This window comes from Rattus norvegicus, chromosome 5 (genome assembly GCF_036323735.1).
Source record: "Rattus norvegicus strain BN/NHsdMcwi chromosome 5, GRCr8, whole genome shotgun sequence".
NCBI classification, from domain to species: Eukaryota; Metazoa; Chordata; class Mammalia; order Rodentia; family Muridae; genus Rattus; species Rattus norvegicus.
The window spans coordinates 92,290,614-92,312,009 of record NC_086023.1 but is presented as its reverse complement, the minus strand read 5'-3'; the positions used below and the strand labels follow the sequence as shown (position 1 = coordinate 92,312,009).

Below are 21,396 nucleotides of genomic sequence, written 5' to 3'. Positions count from 1 at the left end.
TTCTTCATTTAAAAATGAGAAACTCTATTCCAGATCCCTTAAGTCCAAGGATAGATGTTGAGGGGATAAAAGTGGTAATTGAAAAAGTCTTAGCATTACTTATTGCAACTCTGAACACTGGAGTAAATCACTCCTTATTTTCAGTTGCAATCCTTGTAGTTTTCTTCTCAAAAAAGTTTGAAGGAATAGTTGCACAACAAGAAAAATTAGTTATGATTGCTGAAAAGCTTGAGAGATAAGATACATATAAAGTAGAGTATTCATGGTCTGGCCTCAGTGAGAGAAAAAACATTTATCCCTCAAGAGACTTTAGGCCCCATGGATCGGGGAGGTCTGGTCGGATGGGAGGTTGGGACATCCTCTTGGATACAGGACAGGAAGAATGGGGTGAGAAACTGGTTTGTAAAAAAAATTGCTAAACTGGGAAAGGGAATAACAATCGAAATGTAAATAAGAAACACCCAAGTTAATAAAGATGAAAAAAATTGCTGACTTCGATCAATTTGTATACTTTAAAGATGTTTTACTATCAGAATGTAAGTCAGGAAATGCATCATAGTAGAAAAAAGGTTTTGTCTATATTTCCAAATGTGATGAAAGATCAAAGTTGATAAAGATCAAATTTCAATAAAAGAAGCATCCAAATGAAAGGCATGACTCAAGAAAGAAAGAAGCACAGAAGTACAGCAACACAAACTAATGCAGAAAATTGACAACCCTACAAGGAGAAAGCTCAACAAACTGGCTGGAAAAGGACAGATTGTTTATCAGAATAGCAGACTGAAAAACCCTTATACTGAAATGGGTATTTGGAATGGACAAAGTACTTATGATGAAAATAACAGTTATGAAGGATCCATCTACTGGATGACATCCAAACTTCCTTGCAGGAATGATGCACCCTTACTCTATCTGGTTGCAATACAGACATAAAACTTTTAATATCAAATAATATGGGTAAGTTTAGCTTGTAGAAGGAAGCAGTCATGTTTCAAAGTGACATCACATTGAGGGTAAGACAAAACAATGAATTAGAGAAAAGATTGGATGGACTGTTAAAGATAGGATATGTTCAACTGTAATGATAACAGCACAAGGAAGACTAGGAACGAGAAGCACCTTATGAGATCAGGAGAGAGAGAGAGAGAGAGAGAGAGAGAGAGAGAGAGAGAGAGAGAGAGAGAGAGAGTGTTTTATTGGGAAACTCTTATAGACACAATTTGAAGACTGAACGACCCAGGAATAAGAAGAAACCAGAAGATAAGAACAGGTTACTAGAGTTAGTTTGAGTCCAAGCAGAACAATTCAGTCAAAAGTCTAGAGAAGTCATTATGAATAAGTTGACTTGGAGAGGAGTTTGGGCTAGAAAAGCTGAGTTCAACCAGTTAGCTGAATTTCAGAAAGACATAGAAAGGTCAACTTTATTTAACAGTAAGTCTCTGAAATGTCGATTATATCGATTATATAAAAAGTTATATTTACATACATAGATTAAGGAAGTATGAATGGTATCACCTAAAATTAGAAGAGCCAAAATCTCAACTAGACAACTCTTACCACCAAGTTGAACTTCCCTTGCCAGGAATGAATTATATCCAATGACGTTTTGGCTGACATGGCCCCATAAATTCTCCCAACACAAACCACTCTGGATAAACTAGTGTTTCCTCTAAACAATATAATATTAAACCATAATATATATATATATATATGTGTGTGTGTGTGTGTGTGTGTGTGTGTGTGTGTGCATGTGTGTGTGTATGTAAACTCTAGTATTGTTTCCTCTCCACAAACTGATGGTAAAGTCTTATTGTTGAAGACAACACCTACATATTTCATTGAGCACAGAGGAATGAACTGCTGCCTATCTAGAGACTTTTCTCCTGACTACTGAGAAATGTTCATGGTACTAGAAGGTACTTTGCACATTAGCAGAGGAGAGAAGTAATTGCCAATTCAGCTACAAAACTTTTGCTCTACAATAGTTACATACTGTAAGATATGTTGATGCAATAATGGCATAAAGTTGTGGGGGTAACCAACTACTATCTGACTAAATTTAAGGCCTATGTCATGAGATGGAACTTATTCCTGAGTGTTTGAGTGTCTTAGAACCTGAGACTAGATAGGCCATGGACTTAGGGGAAAACCAAATATTAAAGGAATGTTATAATATAATGATACTCAAATATGTCAGTAGATCAGTATGTCTGATTCAGTTGTCATCAGATAGTCCTATTTCTGCAGTAAATGAAAACTGGTCAGTGTGCAGAGAGTGAAAGATTTTGGAACATTCCATTTTAAATGGGATGTCTTCATCAAATCTCTCCCCTCAATGCTTAGGGAACAATATGGTAGTGGAGAAAGAAAGGCTGTAAGAACCAGAAGGAATATAAGACATGAAGGTAATGGTACCTTGCAGACACTAAAGGACTGGCACACATATGAATGGAAAAAAAAACTGAATAAACATGGCCTACACAGGTCTGAACCAGAGAAGGTTCCAATGCTGTGAGGGAACATGTACACAAGCCCTCATCCATAACCCAGGAACTATCTCTAATTGACAACTGCTCACAAAGGAAAAAATTAGTTTGTTTTTTAATGGAGTCTCGATGTGTATGCAAACTGCACTAAATGGTAGTCTTCATGCCCAACACAACAAATTTAGGTGTATTTTAGGTAGTTTTCTTTCTTTCGTTCTTCCTTCCTTCCTTCCTTCCTTCCTTCCTTCCTTCCTTCCTTCCTTCCTTTCTTTCTTTCTTTCTGTCTGTCTTTCTTTCTTACCTTCTTTCTCTCTTTTCTGGTCATATAATGACTTACTTCGGCACTGTATTACCTTATTGATATTTTGTGTTTATATTATAGTTTCTATTCTCTAATTTTGCATTTTATGGTGTATGCTTGCGTGTGTGTGTGTGTGTGTGTGTGTGTGTGTGTGTGTTTGTATTCCTTTTGCTTTTCTTTTTTCCTTTTTTCTGTTTGTTTAATTTTGTTTTATTTTGGTTTCTTTATTCTTTTATTTGATGAGGTGGAATTGGGTGGGTTGGGGAGGTAGGAAGTATATGAGAGGAGATGAGGTAGGGAAAACTGTATTCAAAATATATGGAATACTGTTTTACATAATAAAAGAATAAGCAAATTTTAACTAAAATGGAATATCTTGAATTTAATGATACCAGTGACATTTCAGGAAAGTGAGACATTTGAAAGGTGACAATTCAAATTTGAAAACCTCTGAAGTGTAGATTATAATTTTTTAGAACATGGAGGTTGTATTTTAGGTTATCAGGGTGTCCTGGAGGTTCAGTTCTAAACCTCAATAACAAGGCAAGTCAAAATGCAGTTGAACAATATCTAAGAGCACAGCTTAAATTTTATTAAATCCTGATTGAATAACTTATGCAAACCAAAAATTATAACTAAAAGAGAAAAAATTAGAACTGTGGAGAGTCTTATAAATTGATAACAACAATTTTAAATGATTTTGGTCAGTATGCTTCTGAAAATAAAGAAATGGTGGGTAATTTTATTCTTAAGTTGAATTGTATTGTAGGTATTCATATAAAAATAGTTGGGTTTAATATATAGTATCAGTAGTTATGAACTTAATTTAAGGAATTTACAAAAGACAAAAACTGATAAACCTATCTGATTCCATCTACAGTTAAAATGCCATTTTTGTTAAGAGGTCAGAATAAGTAGTTTCTATTTACCACAAAATTAAAGATTGACTTACACTTCACTCTCAAATCTCATTTCGGAGAATCATTTCTAAGCATAATAAATAAAACTCGCTTAATTTGTTTTAGTTTGTGTGGTAGTTTTTGTTCTCAAGTAGTAGAATCAGCAAAGCAGTTACATAAGTAATAGACAAAGATAAAATATTTGAAATAAAAATAAAAGGAAGAGAAAATAAACCAGATATCAAAAAGATATTTGACAAAAAGAAAAGTTCACTATGCATAATATTAGACTGGAAAGGAAGAATTTTAAAAGGCACTATATATATATATATATATATATATATGTAAATAGAAATAAGAGTTTTCCAAACCTGACTAAAAACTTTAACATACAGTTTTAAATTTTATTTTTTTAAACTTTATTTTTTATTTTCTATTATTGGATATTTTTTATTTACATTTCAAATGTTATTTCCTTTCCTGGTTTCCCTGACATAAGCCCCCTATCTCATAACCCCTCCCCTTCTTCTATAAGGGTGTTTCACTTCCCATCCACCCACTTCCAGGCTCCTCCCCAACATTCCCCTACACTGGGGATCCAACCTTGGCAGGAACAAAGGCTTCTCCTTTCATTGGTGCCCAACAAGGCCATTTTCTGCTACATATGCAGCTGGAGCTATGGGTCAGTCCATATATAGTCTTTGGGCAGTGGTTTATTCCCTGGGAGCTCTGGTTGCCTGGCATTGTTGTTCTTATGGGGTTGCAGTCTCCTTCAGCTCTTTCAATCCTTTCTCTAATTCCTCCAACTTTTAATTTTTTTTCCAATTTAGAGTTTCATACAATGCATTTTGGTCTTTCTCCTTTTCTATATCCTCACATATCTTTCTCACCTCTCTACCCAAAAAATTTTATGTTCCCTTTTCATTTCCACAAATGAAACTAAAATACAAAGCACTCAAAAACAAAAACATAAGAACAGAAACAACAATAACAAGCATGCGCACGCGCGCGCGCGCGCACACACACAAGTATATACACAAAAATCAGAGTCCATTTTTCCCTTTTGTTTTGGTCAACTATTTCTGAAATATCATGAACAGGAAATAATGAATCAAGATGTTTTTAAAGTTTATTTCCTATGTATCATTAATCCTGCCCTCAGAAATAGTTTATTGTTTTAAAGAATGTAGGAATACTTAAGAGGTTCTATATGTAGTTTCAATGGGTATTCTCAAATATCAAGTATATCTGAGCAATAAAGATGATTAACCTACTTACTCCGAACAAAATTGAATGAACATGGATTAATAGAGATTTTTGTCCAAAATCTTAAGGCTAAAGCTTATCTGGAAAAGCTACTATAGAAATTTCAAATGATTTTAAGTATAATTACAATTGATCAATATATGAACTTCTGCAGGTTATTTATACTATAAAGGAAAAATAACTGGTATTTAAACTGGGATCTTAAAACAATATGCTCTAAAGAATTAAATTTTTGTGAAATTTCCATGATGAGTATGGGAAAGACTGAAGTCAAGATAACAGAGAAGAAACTTGCCTGACAAGAAGAGATTCCACCAAATTTTGAAGGATTACCTTAGCTGAACTGACATGAATATTTTCTCACTTTTATTTATCTTTCCCATAAAATTTTATCATTGCTTCATAAAGAACAGAGCAAAACTAAAAGCCTTCTTCTTTTTGGCATATCTGTTCCCTACATTTCTTTATTTTCCAAACAGCCAAACTTAGATAGCAGGTTAATGAAACTAAATAGTTGAGAGCAGGAATGAACATTGTTTTAACCTAAGCATCAGAAGCACTTCAGTTTCAGTTAGGGAGAACATAAAACAATGTGTTTCGTCTTGATTTGTGTTTTCCTGTATAAAAGCAGGAATCAGTAATACATAATAATGCATACACAAATAAAATGAGATGGGTAATTATAATTAATATGCAATTTAAATTAAATGATAACTTTATCATTTGGACAATATTACTGAGAGCCAAATGTTTTTGTGGACTTGAGTTCAATTAGTATTTTTATTTCTGTCTATCATGTAAAGAGTTAGGAAAACTTTATACAGCTTTATTTTTATTTTTTAACTGTTCTGTCAAAATGTGTAAACCACACCTTTCTTTTATGAATAAATAGAAAGATATGTTGCTATCTCTCTCCTGACCTAAATTCCCCAAATTTAAACTATTTCACCATTTAACTTGTAATATAAACTGCTAATGTACTTACTAGAAATTTAATTGTTATAGCACTTATAATTGATATGGTAGAGAAGGTAAACTTTGCTTCAGGGATGGATAATTGCTCAGTTAAAAAAACATCAAAGAAGGTAAGAGCAGACAGTTAATTTTGCTTCTTGTCTCTGAGACAAACAAAGTACAGGCCTTTGTAAACTAGTGTACGTCTTGGGAAACAAGGTTTGTATTTCACTTGATTAGAAAATATTCATTTTTCAAAGGTGTTTCTCTTGGTCTCAGAGGCATACACATTGATTAAGATTTCTTATTAGCATGCAATCATCTTCAATTGTTTTCACTTAATTGCTTTTTATTCCAGTTAAGTACGAATGTTCTTTACTCTCTCATGCACTTTAATTAGCATGGAAGGTCACGGAGAGATGTTAAGGCACAAACTGGCCCAGAGGAAGTCGCTGATATCTGTGACTTCTAATTAGTGCACATTCTATGACTGTAGGGTAAGAGAGACTGCAGAGAGAATAATGGAAGAGTTGAAAATGAGCAATAGACATCATTGAAGGCAAATGTTCAAGCCTTATTCTTGTTTGAAATTCACTATGTTTCTAAGAGGATGATATAACATTACACATGACAATGGAGGCATTATTTAACATTTGTTGAATACCTGATGTGCATAAACATTCCAGTGAACAGCTTCAAAGGATGGCAATGTTTGGAGAATATGCTTTAAAAGAAATAAAGAGTCAAGTATGTAATATATGTCATAATTGTATATGAAGCATGAGAGAATCTTTTCTTAGTATTTAAGTTTTAGTAATACTAATGAATTATTTCAGATTTCAGTAAATTCTTGTAAAATAACATTAGAATTTATTCACTTTGCTGCATAATCTATAATAATCATCATATGGAGATATCCCGGAAAAATGCTGATTTAAACCAATCCATGACAAGACAATCAATGTATTCCTTATGCATTTCTTATATCTGGCTGGATGCTGCTTTCAAAATAGAAAAATCTAGTACTAAGTCAAAGATGGTTGCTTTGAATCAGATAAACATTACGGATGGCAACATGTCTTAGTTGCATTAAAACAGAATCATATTAACAGTATTTTATACAAAAGATTGGATTTAAGCAAAATATTTTGAGAAAACAAAATATTATCCTTTTAGTTTCTCAATTGTCAGATTCTAAAGAGATTCTAGTTTCCTTTTTGTTCTACTTCAATTTTACCACTCTGTACGGTTGTAAAGAGTTAATGCACTTGATTTTTGCCCACATACAAGAAAATACTGTCCAATGGAGGGGAAAACAAATAATGACCACTGCCAAAATCATCTCTAGAAATATTTTTAACCAGTTGACATACCTTATAGGCTCTTTCAAAAACTATTCTGTGTTATATTTATATGAGAAGTATCCCTGAAAATTTTACTAGCAGAAAAAAATGCCAAAATATCTATTTTGACAGAGAAGAAAGATGGTTCAGGGACTTAAAGTGATAATCCTAAATATCAGGTCTACTTTCAAACCAAAGATTCACTCCCTATCAAGTGAATATATAATGTTGTATGCTCATTCAAGTAAGATTATCATCTGTGATGACTCTATGCTAATACACAAAGTGCCAGTCATGTCATTTTCTTCATAATTTAAGTCAATAACTTTAAATAGTGAAATGCGGAGCAGAAAGCCCAATGTGTCTGCTCTGATGGAAAGATTGTGGGAAGAATACAGAGAGCTCCTGCTAAGTCACCTCAATTTCTTATAAAAAATATCCCCAGGGCACCAGGACTACTTCCCTTGAAGAAGTTGCCAGCCATTCCTGCCCAATTTCTTTTCTATATCCAACATTCTGAAATTTCCTGAATTTTTTTGTCTATAGGCAAAAGATGGTGTATGGAGGATGAAATTGAGTTTGCTAGCATTTCACGTACAAGGTTCCTATGATACTACAAGTATCTTTCTGAATTAAGAGCACTAAGATCCTTCTGACAAGTTTTCGGGGTTCCTCTTAGCCTTTTAAAATTGAAATATGCAAAACTTACCATGCCTAGGGAAATGAAGAAAGTATTTACTCAGTTCCAAGGTATTTTGAAGATTTATTTTTTTAAATTATATATTTATGTATCCATGTGGGAGTATGTGTCTGTGAATGCAGATGCCCCTGATGGCCAGAGGCAATGAATCTTCTGGAGATGGAAATATAAGTAGTTGTTAGCCGTTGGATATGGATGCTGGAAACAGATCTCAGGTTTCCAGCAAGAACAGTTTTCATGCTTACCTGCTTAATCATATCTCTAGGCTATGATAATCTTGCCTTTTTTCAATATTGAGAGGAAGATCTATTGTGTTGGCATATTGAAATTGGAGTAAAATTACATCTTAACATGAAATTTTTTATGTAACTCTCTCTTCTCTATATAATAGTCATCACAATAAATAAGAAAAAGAAATATGATTGAACAATAGGCTAAATTTAAGGTGATAAAATAATTATGTCATAGTTGAAAATGCACAGCACAGATTTCAGTTTATAACATGGGTTTAGATAAACAGTACAATCCATCAATTTCAACAGAGACTCACTTATCCTACAATAAGTGATAGCAGGTTGAAATATTAATATACTATTGTTTTATATTATTCAGAAACCATACCTTATGGAATACATCAACACCGAATATGATGCAGAATTATCTTACATCTATTGATGAGCAAAATTTTCATGTATGACATACTAGCAGTTACACAGTAAATCAGAGATTTAACTAAGATTAAGATTTCTGAACTGAGGCTCTTATCAATTTTTACTTCATTTAGGAAGGAATGATTTGTTAACTATTTAGACAAGGCTTATTCAGCATTTTCAGCATTTCTACACTTGGTCTTACAATAATGCCAAAACGTGACCTTAAATTTTTTTGTAGGTTATCTATTTCACCTTTTTTTACTTTCTTAGTGTGGATTATCCATTGCCTCTAATTTACATACCTTAATTTTCTTATTGCCTTATGTCTTAGACTTTCTATTGCTTTGATAAATACCATGACCAATATAAAAGTTGCCATGGAAATGATTTATTTGTCTTAAACTTCCATATTATAGTCAATCATTGGATGAAGCCAGGACAGGAACTCAATTAAACAAGGCTGAAACCTGAAGGCAGGAGCTTATTTATGGAGAGGTGCTGCTTACTGGTTTGCTTCACATAGCTTGCTCAGCCTGACTTCTTATATAACCCAGGACCAGCAGCCCAGAGATACAACCATCCACAATAGATTAGGCCTTTCCAATTATTGAGGAAATGCCTTATAGCTGGATTTCATGGAGGTATTTTCTGAACTGAGGCTTTTTTCTCTGTGATGACTCTAGTTTGCGTCAAATTGACACACAAAACCATCCATTACTCCGTAAGAAGACCTAAAATACCCATGGTTTTGGAGCAAGAATGACTGTTTTATTGATATGAACAGACTTACTTTACCATAAGCTGTCATTTTATTATCATTTTATAATTATAGGATTATACATATTTACTAATTGTGATTTTGAATAATTTTTTTTAAAATTTGACCTTTTTAAATTTACTTACTCAATTTACATCCCACCCAGTGCCCCCTTCCTGGTCACTCCCTGCCGCAAGCTTTTTCTAAACCTCCTTCCTTCTCCTTTGAGGGAGTGGGGGACCCCTGGCATTTCAAATCTCGCAAGGCTAGGCTATGGTCTTCCTCTTCCACTGAGGCAAGACGAGGCACCCCAGCTAGTAGAACATATCACACAAATCGGGACAGATTAGGGGATATTCTATGTTCCAGTTATTCTGGACCCACAAGAATGTCAAACTGCACATCTGCTCTATATGAGCAGGAAGCCTAGGTCCAACCCATGTGCATGTTCTTTGGCTGGTGTTTCAGACTCTGAGAGTCCCAAGGATCCAGCTAAGTTGATGTTTTGGTCTTCCTGTGGGGTTTCTATCACCTTCTGTGCCTGCAATCCTTCCTCCTATTCTTCCATAGTAGTCTCTAAGCTCCATCCACTGTTTGGCTGTTGGTGTCTCTGTGCTGTCTGTGTACACTGATGGTTGGAGCCTCTCAGAGGACAACAGGCTCCTGTCATGCAACATTAATAGTGTTAGGAATTGGTGCTTGCCCATGGGATGTCAGAAATTGGACCTCCTTTTTTTTTGTTGTTGTTGTTGTTGTTGGCCATTCCCTCACTCTGCACTCTTTAACCTGAGCCTGCATTACTTGTTGATATGACAAAATTTGGGTTGAAAGGTTTGTGTATTTCTCTATTACTCTACTGGGGTTCCTATCTGACCACAAGAGGTGGTCTTTTCAGGTTCCATATTCCCAATGTAGTGAGTCACAGGTAAGGTCACCTGAATGGATTTTTGGGCACTTCTTTTATCCTAGATCTCTGCCTAGTCCTGGAAATGTTCCCCCCTCAATCTCTTCACCCCTGTCACTTACAGATTTCCATTCATTTTCTTGGTCATCTACCTATCTCTTCTGTCCTTCCCCACACCTGATCCTGAACCCCTATTCTCCTCCTCTTTCCCCTTCGCTCCATGTTTCTCTGCTTCATCTGCCTCTTATAACTACTTTATTTCCCCTTCTAAGTGAGATTCAACCTTCCTTGCTTGGGCTTTTCTTCTTGTTTAGCTTCATTGGGTCTGCGGATTGTAGCATGGTATTTAATGGTTAATACCTACTTATAAGTGAGTATATACCCGGAATCTCACAAAAACACTTGCTCAATTATCTACAGTTCAGTCTACTTCATAATAGCCAGGAACTGGAAGCAACCTAGATGTCTCTCAACTGAAAAATGGGTAAAAATAATGTGGTGTACCTGCTCAATGGAATACTATTCAGCTAATAAAAACAAAGACACCATGATTTTTGCAGGCTAATGAATAAATTGATATTTTTAATAGAAGTAATTATTAGTCTGGATTAAAGACTCTAGAGGAAGAGTCTATGATGGTGGGGAGGACAGACTTCAGAATTATGGAACAGTAAGTGTAGAGAGCTGCAACATGTCGTGCCTCAAAGATGGTGCTGGTTTCCGCCTTCCACCCTCCCAATGGTGAGCGCTCCTTACAGTAAACAAGTTCTTATTTGGCTATGTCTGCCTGGCCCGCTAGCTTCCACATAGTGACAACCTATCTACATGACCCATGTGGCTTGCTAGGACTGGCCAGTGCTAGCTATTTAAGTGTGGTGCAGGACATTCCCCGGAAAGAGAGACAGTAAGAAGAGGGAGAGAGTCAGAAGAGAGAGAGTCAGAGAGAGAGAGTCAGAAGAGATAGAGGTCAGAAGATTGTATCAAGGTTCCTGAGTAAAACTGTTTGAAGAAGATCTCCTGTGGTCGTGTCTTCCTTGCTGGTTGAGGTTGGGCGCGACAAGTAAGCATAGAAATTATACTGCACAGAGGAAGCTGAGAGAGCATCTGGAAGTGAGGTGAAGCTGTGAACTCCCAAATCCTACCCATGGTTATTTATTTTCTCTAGCATGTCCCCATAAAGGTTCCATGATCTTACCAAACAGTTTTATTAACAGGGGAACAGCCATTCAAATACATGTATATTTGAAACACTTCCACTCCTTTGCCCCCATAGATTCATGGATATCTCAGAAGGCCAACTGCATTTAGTTCAAATCTAAAAGTCTCCATAGTCTCTATTTCAATAGTATTTAAAAGTCTAAAGTCTCCCTTGAGACTGAAAACAATGATAAAGTTCTATAAAATAAAATAAAAAATAAAATAAATAGAAATTACATACATCTAGAATTCAATGGCATAGGAAATACATTTCTATTCCAAAAGGGAAGATTGAGCTCATAGTGAGGAACTGTTGATGCAAATCATGATGAAACTCAGTGAGGGGCAGGGGAGGCACCAAATCCTGTAGCTCTATTTCCACTGTCTGTGACTTTAGTTTTAAAGTGATTAAATGATGTGCTCCAAAAGCTTCATTCTTCTCTTCAACACATTACTTAGCTATAACTTAAATCTTTTAGGTGCTCCTTTATCCTTCAGACTACATTTTGCTTTTCTTTCCCCCAACTTACTTTTTATCACTACAGACTGGATGAAATGCTCTGTAGAAATTTTCTCTGACAAACAAGTTATCCCACTCCTTTTAAACTCAGCTACATGTAAATTCTCATGAACAGGCCACATTCTGTAGCCAGGCAAGTCTCCCAGTGGATAAGGACAACAACCCGTTAACAAACCTTTTGGCCCAAAATGTGTTCTGAAAAAAAAGAAATGTAGGGACAAAGATGGAGCACAGACTGAAGGAATGGCCCACTTGAGACCCATCCCATGGACAAGCACCAATCCCTGACACTATTAATGATACTGTCTTATGATTGGAGATAGGAAACTTTCTTCTGAGATGCTCTATTCAGCAGCTGACTGAAACACATGCAGAGACCCACAGACAAAAGTTGGACATTTCTCATGGACACTTATGGAAGAGTTGGCAGGAGAATTGAAGGCTCTAAAGGGGATAGGACCTCTCCAAAAAGACCAACACAGTCAATTAACCTGGACCTTTGTGTATTCTCAGAGACTGAGCCACTAACCACAGAGCATACTCAGCCTGAAATGAGGTCCTTGGCATTAGTCCCCATGTGGGCTTCCCCAAAACTGGAGCCATGGCTGCCCTTAAAACCTTTTCCTGTCTGTGGAATCTGTTCCCCAACAGGGCTCCTTTGTCTGTTCTCAGTGGGAAAGGAAGTTCCTAAACCCTGCAGATACTTGATGCCCTAGATGGGGGCATTCCCATGAGGGGCCACTCTCTCAGAGAAGAAGAGGAGGGGGTGGAAGAAGGATGCTAGCAATCGGTATGTAATAAAAGGAAGTAGACTCTACATAGAATAGCTATATTACTAATAAGGGACATTTTATTTTAATATTTCAGTTTACAAACACATAACAGCAATCAAAGGGAAATTTAGTTTGAGTCTCATCACACACATAAAATGAGAACTGATTTACCACCTCTATTTTAATCAGGAAATAGTCAACAAAATCTTGAGGATTACAGAAAACCAATGATTCTTAGGATATGTGTGTGTGTGTGTGTGTGTGTGTGTGTGTGTGTGTGTATGTATTTGTTTATTTGGTTTATTTTACTTATTTACATCTCAAATGTTATTCCCCTTCCTGTTTTCCTGTCCACAAGCCCCCTATTCCCTCCAACCTACTTCAGTGAGGGAGCTCCACCACCCACTCATCCATTTCTGCCTCACTGCCCTAGCATTCTCTACACTGGGGCATCTAGTCTCTGCAGGACCAAGGTCCCCCCCTCCTATTGATGACAGATAAGGCAATCCTTTGACACATGTGCAGATAGAGCAATGGGTCCCTCTATGTGTACTCTTTGTTTGGAGGTTTAGTTCCTGAGAGGTCTGGGGGTTCTGGTTGTTTGATATTGTTGTTCTTCCTATGGGGTTGCAAACGCCTTCATCTTCTTCAGTCCTTGTTCTAACTCTTCCATTGGGATCCCAGTGCTCAGTCAGATGGCTGGCCGCAAACATTCACATCTGTATTGCTCAGGCTCTGACAGAACCTCTCAGTGGACATCCATACAAGGTATTTTTTTTCAAAATAAATCTGTTCTTCGTCAGCCACATTTTAATAGAATTTTTTATGATATGCCAAGAGATGCACTACAATAAGGAAGGCATTACACATCTAGAGGGAGATAAACCTACTAAATTTAGGATTTTAATTTTTTCAAGAATTTCATAAATAAGTACCATATTAGCAACACATATTCTCCGTCCCCATTCAAATTCTTCACATTTTTCCAACTCCTCTGATTCTTGCAGCTTTTTTAATTTTTATTGTTACATTTAAAGAAAAAGGCAGACACACACACACACATATACATGTTCAAGTATATATTTACATATATATGTATACATACACATATGAATCCAGTTAATATTGCTTATATGTATATTGTTTAGGCTTGATTATTTAGGATTGGATAAAGTATCAAGGGATTCATCCAGGAGAAAACGTATCCTCTCTCAAATATTTGTCATCGATTGCCTGAAGCTCTTTATTTAGCCACAGGGCTTGGTGAAAATTCCCTATATCTAAGTTAGAGCATTGACTAAATGGTATTGTCATTATTTATGTCTTGTTTAGGTGACCACATTGTTGAGTTTCATGTGTACAACGTCTCTTTTACATCTAGAGCACATTTACTTTGTAGCTGCCATCCTTGTCCTCTGGTTCTAAAAATCTGAGCGCTCTTCAATATTCTCTAAATTATAGGTATAGATCAATCATTTGGGATTAAACATTACATGCTTGTTCTCTACATTTTTTCCTAGTTGTAGATTTCAGTCAACATTCGCTCTAGAAAGAAGCTTGTTTGATGAAATGGTCACAACTACAAGTATTTGTCTACACAAGGATAAATATGTCGGATGCAGCAACAATTCATATTGGTTTAGGCAAATGAAAGAAGTACTTTCTCCTATAGGGTCTATGCCCTTTCCTGCCATATGCAGTTGACTAGATTTATATTAAAAGGCATGATAATTTCCTTTCTTTGTAGGAATTCATTTTTTTCAAGAGCCATTTTTGAGACTGTCTTTTCTCCAGCGTGTAGTTTTGTATCTTCATAAAAATTCAGATGGTTGCAGTTGCAAGTAGCTTTATTTGGATCTTCTGCTAAGTTCCTTTAATCTACATTCCTGCTTCAATGCAACTATCATGGTGTTTTTATTATCAGAGCTCTGTTATATATGTTGAAGTCTGGTATGGTAATTCCTTCAGTATTACTTATTTTAACTCTAAGTTTCTTTGGTTATTCTACTCTTTTGTGGTTCCATGTGAATTTTCAAAGTTTTTTCTATCTCTGTGAGGAAAGTTGTATAAATTTAGTTGGGCTGTATGGAGCATATAAATCTGTTTTTGTAGGAAGGTGATCTTCATAATACTAATTCCAATAATCCATAATCCCGAGAAATCTTTCTTTCCATTACCTGTTGTTTTTTATTGTTTTTTCAGAAATTTTAAGTTTTAATTGTAGAACGCTTTCACTTTCTTTTTTCCTCCCATTGGTATATCAACTATTTATTAACAGCAAAGTCCCAAAGACTGATTTCTTCTTGGACACACCCACAATACGGTCCCTGCAGCCAGTGGTCTTGACAACAGTGCTGACCACAGAAACTAAGGCTCCAAAAGTTGTGTAGCCCCTTGTGGACTCGGATTTTCTTCAGCCACTCCAGGTCCTCAAGCAGCTTGTTGTCTAGACCATTGGTTGTATTTTCCATCCTTTACATCCTTCTGTTTGTTCAAGAGCCGGTTGGGGATCTTATACTGTTGTGGATTCTGCATGATGGTGGTCAAACTCTCCACCTTATCCTCCGTGAGCTCCCCAGCCCTCTTGGTGCGGTCACTGTTTTCCTCAACACCACATGAGCATATCTCCACACTACACCCTTAATGGCAGTGAGAGTGAAGGCTATTTTCCGCCGCCGCCCATCAATGTTGGTGTTGAGTATTCACAGGATGTGCTGGAACTTCTCAGGGACCACCAGGGACATGTCGGCAGCACAATCAGTGGCGTGTAGACCACCTGTGGAAGCTCACTTTCTTGATTATGGGTGGATCATTCCAAAAATCTCTTTCTACTTTCTTTGTTATTGGTATAGAAAATGGTTACCGATTTTGTAAGTTGATTTTGTATTTCTTCACTGCTGAAAATGTTGATAATTTGTAGATATTTTGCCATATAATCTTGGGTCCTTTTATTTATAATATCTGCAAATAGAAATAATTTAATCTATTATTTTCCTATCTTTATGAATGATTTCTTTTATCTTGTCTTATTGCTCTAGCTTGTGTTCCAAGTATTATTTTCATAAGCAGAGGGATAGTGGAGATAGCCTTTCCTTTTTACTAATTTTAATAGGAGAGCTTAGAATTTTTCTCTATTGAATATGTTTGTCATGATTAACTTTATTATGTTCAGACGTGTACCTTCCAGTTCGCTCTTTAGGACTTTAATCATGAAGTCATACTGGATTCTGTCAAGATCCTTTCTGCATTTATTGAGACGATCATATAAGTTTTGACTTTAAACTTATTTATATGATTTATTGCATATTTGACTTATATATATTGAATAATCCCAGCATTTCCTGGATAAAGCTAACTTGATTGGGATGAATGGTCTTTGTGAAGTATGCCTATGTCCGGTTATCCAGACTTTCATTGGGCATCTCATATGTATGTTCATTGGATAAAGTGATCCACTGTTTCTTTTTCTGTATTCTTCTTTTCCTGAAATGTTAATTTTTTTGTACTATGGTAATACTGGTTTTATAGACAGAACTTGAATGCATGTCTTTTATTTCATTTTTTAGTCAAATTATTTTGAGGAGTACCTCTTGTCATTCCTATGAGAGAGTCTAGTAGTATTATTCTGTGAATCTATCTAAACCTGGACTTCATTAAGTTGGAAGGCTTTTTATTATTGTCTCAATAGATTCCTATGCTATGGCACTGTTTAAGTTGTTGATATTTTCTTGACTCAACTTTGTAGATGAAGAAGTTTATTCATTTCTTTTATGTTTCCTGACTTAATGTAGTATAAATTCTTAGTGTCTAGAAAATTTTCACGTTTTTATAATGAATGTTTCCCCTTTCCCTTTCCTATCCCACCAGTTTGGGCCTTCTTCCTTTCTTTGGTTAATTGAAGCAAGTCCACAATAATCTTTGTTGAATATCTAGATACTTTTTCTTCCATTACCAAAGATTTTTTTATCAGAAGGAATTAAAATTGCCTCTAGCTATTATATAGAACTGACAATTCATGAACAGAGTTCAAAGTGTACACATTAATTGTGGTACATTTACACAATGGAATACTACTCAGCTATTAAAAACAAGACTTCATGAAATTCTTAGTCAAATGGATGAAATTTGAAAATATCATTCTGAGTGAGGTAACCCATTCACAAAAGAACACACATGACATGCACTCACTGATAAGTAGATATTAGCTCAAAAGCTCAGAATATCCAAGATAAAATTCACAAACCACATGAACCTCAAGAAAAAGGAAGACCAAAATATGGATGCTTCAGACCTTCTTAGAAGGGGAATAAAAATACTCACAGGAGGAAATACATAGAGTGAGAAGCAGAGACTGAAAGGCCATCCAGGAACTGCCTAACATGAGGATGCATTCCATATACAACTGCCAAACGCTGACAATATTGCGGATGCCAAGAAGTGATGCTGACAGGAGCCTGATATAGTTGTCTGCTGAGAGTCTCTGCCAGAGCCTTACAAATATAGAGGTGGATGCTCACAGCCAATCATTGAATTGAGAGCGGGGTCCCTAATGGAGGAATTAAAGAAAGGACCCAAGTACTGAAGGAGTTTGCAATTGCATAAGAAGAACACAATATCAACCAACCAGCCTCCCCAGAGCTCCTAGGGACTAAACCACAATTCAAAGAGAACACAGGGATGGACCTATGGCTCCATCCACATATGTAGCAGATGATGCCCTTGTCGGGCATCAATGGGAGGAGAGACCCTTGTTCCTGTCAAGGCTCCATGCACCAGTGTAAGGCAATGTCAGGGCAGAAAAGTGGGAGGAAGTCGGTGGTTGGTGAGGGAGCACCCTCAAAGAAGCAGGGGGTGGGGTGGGATAGTGAGTTTCTGGAGGGGAAACTAGGAAATAAGATAACATTTAAAATGTAAATTAAAATTAAAAAAAAAGAAAGAAAGAAAAGAAAAAAAGAAATTGACTCCTCTGGCAAGATTTAGTTGAGCTACATTGGCCATAGTAATTTAATTAACGTAGAAAAAATGAGGTCATGACTGTTGATTTGAAGAACTTTTGGTTATCATAATTTAAAATCACAAAACCTTTCTATTGATCTTATAGCTAGTATTATTGAGAATATTTTTATTAAGTGTTTTGAATTAGTTGGTATTATCTTTCATTATTTTAGTGCAGTGTCAGTGGTATTATAATATCCCCAGGATGATGTTTCATCCTGGATATATTGGGAATCGAGGGTTTAGAGAGCTTGCAATATAAGGGAGAGTCTGCAATATTTGTAACAATTTTAGTTTTTAAATGTGATCTTGGAATGCACTCCGGGACTAAATTGACAAAAAACAAACAAACAAACCCCCAAACAAAACAAATAAACAAACAAAAACTCAAATAGATTAATTATAGAAAAGTATTATATTTTTTGAAGTATTGTGTTCACAAGATAACCTTCAGAATGAAATAAATTCACAAAGAATTTTCTTTACTTAAAGTAAAGAAATTTCAGCACCAATTTTTAGTCTCTGGAAAGATTAGTTTCTCATTTAGGTAAAAAAAAAATGGTCCTGCCAAGACTGAACCCCCAGTGAAAGTGATTGTTGGTGGGAGGGTGGTAATGGGGGGAGGATGGGTAGGGGAACACCCATAGAGAAGGGAAGGGGGAGGGGCTAGGGGGATGTTGGCCCGGAAACCGGAAAGGGGAATAACAATTGAAATGTAAATAAGAAATACTCACAGCCAGAATACAGCAAATACAGAGGCGAATGCCAGCAGCAAACCACTGAACTGAGAATAGGTCCCCCGTTGAAGGAAACAGAGAAAGAACTGGAAGAGCTTGAAGGGGCTCGAGACCCCAAAAGTACAACAATGTCAAGCAACCAGAGCTTCCAGGGACTAAGCCACTACCTAAAGACTATACATGGACTGACTCTGGACTCTGACCCCATAGGTAGCAATGAATATCCTAGTAAGAGCACCAGTGGAAGGGGAAGCCCTGGGTCCTGCTAAGACTGAACCCCCAGTGAACTAGACTATGGGGGGAGGGCGGCAATGGGGGGAGGGTTGGGAGGGGAACACCCATAAGGAAGGGGAGGGGGGAGGGGGATGTTTGTCCGGAAACCGGGAAAGGGAATAACACTTGAAATGTATATAAGAAATACTCAAGTTAATAAAAAAAAAAAAAAAGAAATACTCAAGTTAATAAAGATGAAAAAAAAAGTCACTTTCCCAAAGAAATATGCATTGGTTGCTTTATATAAATAAATACAGGTCAAGCCTAGTGTGGTGGTATATACCTTTACTGGCACAATTCTCTGCCTGCCTCCTTGGTTTGTTTATTTTCTAAGGCCAACCTGCTATATATAGAAAATTTAAGGCTAGCTGAGGCTATAGTGTGAGATTCTGTCTTAAACTTATATAAATGAATAAGTAACTTAAGTAAAAAATTCAGGTCACACAGTCTTTCACCAATGAAAAGCTTATATATTTTAGTTCAAAATGGGCAGTATGTCAATAGATGTTCATCAGTGCAGTGTGTCTTTCACTCCTCCATTATTATTTCCAATCTCTCATACTTCTAGTTCGAAAGTTTCCTCTGATAATTTTTCTACTTATTTCTTCATCTGGATCTGAAGAAATAAAGTTTCATAGATACGAGAAACAAAGTTATAAAAACAAGGTTTTGAGAAATACTTCTGACATCAGGTTGCCTAATGTTATGACAAGGTTTTAGTAGTCAGAATGACCAGACTATTCTGACCATAATTTAGGACAAAACAAAGATAACTGTTCTTGGAAAGACCCCCCTACCCCTCCCTGTCATGAATTCCAAGAACAACCACGAGATGTCATCCTGACCCTGCCTGACCACCCAGTTCCTCCCCCCCTTTCTAAGGGACTTGCCAACTTAGCCCTTTCCCAGTGATTCTCCAAGGCCAGGTGTGGGGCTGGATAAGGAGAATGTCTAACTGAGCTAAGAACAGCCCCTTGAGCAGGCCAGCCAATACTTGACCAGATCCTTTGTCAATGAGAATAGGCCAGTTAACCCTGTTGCTGAAGTCTGTTCTTTGTAAGGAATAAAAGTTGTGTGCTTTTTGGGTTCAGGGTTGCCTCTCCCTGCGTGGATGAGCAACCCATATAAGTGGATCATTAAACTTTTTGCTATTGCAGCAGTCACTTGGTCAGTTTGTGATCTGTGGGTGGTGCTCCTGAGGTAAGACCACTCTGGGTCTTACAACAGATCCTGTCTAAATTTTTACTTATACTACCTCCATATCCCATGGCTCACCATTGTTGTTACACTCAACTGAAGCTTATCTTGATCTTCTACCTTGGCTCTGTGATGCCAACAACAGCAACATCAGCATCTCCTGTTAATCTTGTGCCATGTTCATGATTTTATTCTATTCCCTCAGAGAATTTTTTCATATAACTAAGGACTTACTAGTTTCTACCTTTCTTAGGAGAGCCTGTTTAAAATTCCTGGGATTCTTCAACCCTCTGTAGACATTCTCTCTCTCTCTCTCTCTCTCTCTCTCTCTCTCTCTCTCATACACAAACCACGCCCTCACATATATATGTACATAAATGCACATATGTATGTGTATATGAACATATATATTATTTAGCTTTATGCATTAACTTTGATCATAAAGTCAATATTATTAATAATAAAAAGGTTTTCTTACTTTTGTTGGCTGTCAAATAAACAAGAACTACATGACTACTTGGTAATATATTATTAGTAAAAACAATATGCATTGTGAATTGTGAATTTACTACTATTAAATGAATTCTGACACGATGGAATGAAACAGATATGAGTATTACATTTATTTATCTTTTCAGTGTTCTTAAAGTTTCTAGTTATAAATTTTTATTAAATATACATATATATTCATGGATTCATTTTGCACACTAAAACTGTTATAAACTTGTGCTATTGTTCTTCAGGTTGCATAAGTTTAGATTTTGAAAACATCTCTTTCACTTCTGATAATTCAGGTGTCATAATATTTTGTAGTATTTCAAACTGATTTAGCTAGTATATTTGTTTCACTATATGGAAGAATGTGAAAATCCAATTTTTTCAACCAAACATTAGTGTTGTATAGATCACTTGAAAATAAATATAGATAGACTTTCAGAAATTATTCAGAGTGCAAAATTTTTGTAAACTGGTTGATAATACCAAATATTAATAGAATATGATACAGATAAATTGTACTAATACAGTTAATATAGTATGAGGCAAATCTGTCTAGTAATGAGTACTGTATAAGTATATAATACTGTATATGTATAATTATAAACAAAAACAGTTACTGAGTGAGGAAAGATCAAATGTAGATGATGTTAATTTTCCTTAGCTTAATGAAATACTTAATATGTTTTCTATAGAATATGGACAATGCTGAAAATTTAAAAAAAAATAAGTAAATAATCATAAACAGAAGAACTTGGGTTTAATGAATATGGATTTATGTTTTATAGATCATTGTTATAGGTGAAGTATAAGTTCCGTTTTCATTCAAAATATGAACTACAAGGCCCATCAGAATAGATTGGCCCTGTTAGTGGGACTCTAAGGAATAGAAATGATAACAGACAATAAGTTAATAGAATGCCTAAGGCAATTAAATTACAGAGAA

The 21,396-nt window shown here is 35.9% G+C and overlaps 1 pseudogene; it reads right to left on the bottom strand.

The window, feature by feature from the left end:
- Nucleotides 1-15,013: 15,013 nt before the first annotated feature.
- On the bottom strand, nucleotides 15,014-15,497 carry Rps18-ps6 (ribosomal protein S18, pseudogene 6; annotated as a pseudogene).
- Nucleotides 15,498-21,396: the final 5,899 nt, after the last annotated feature.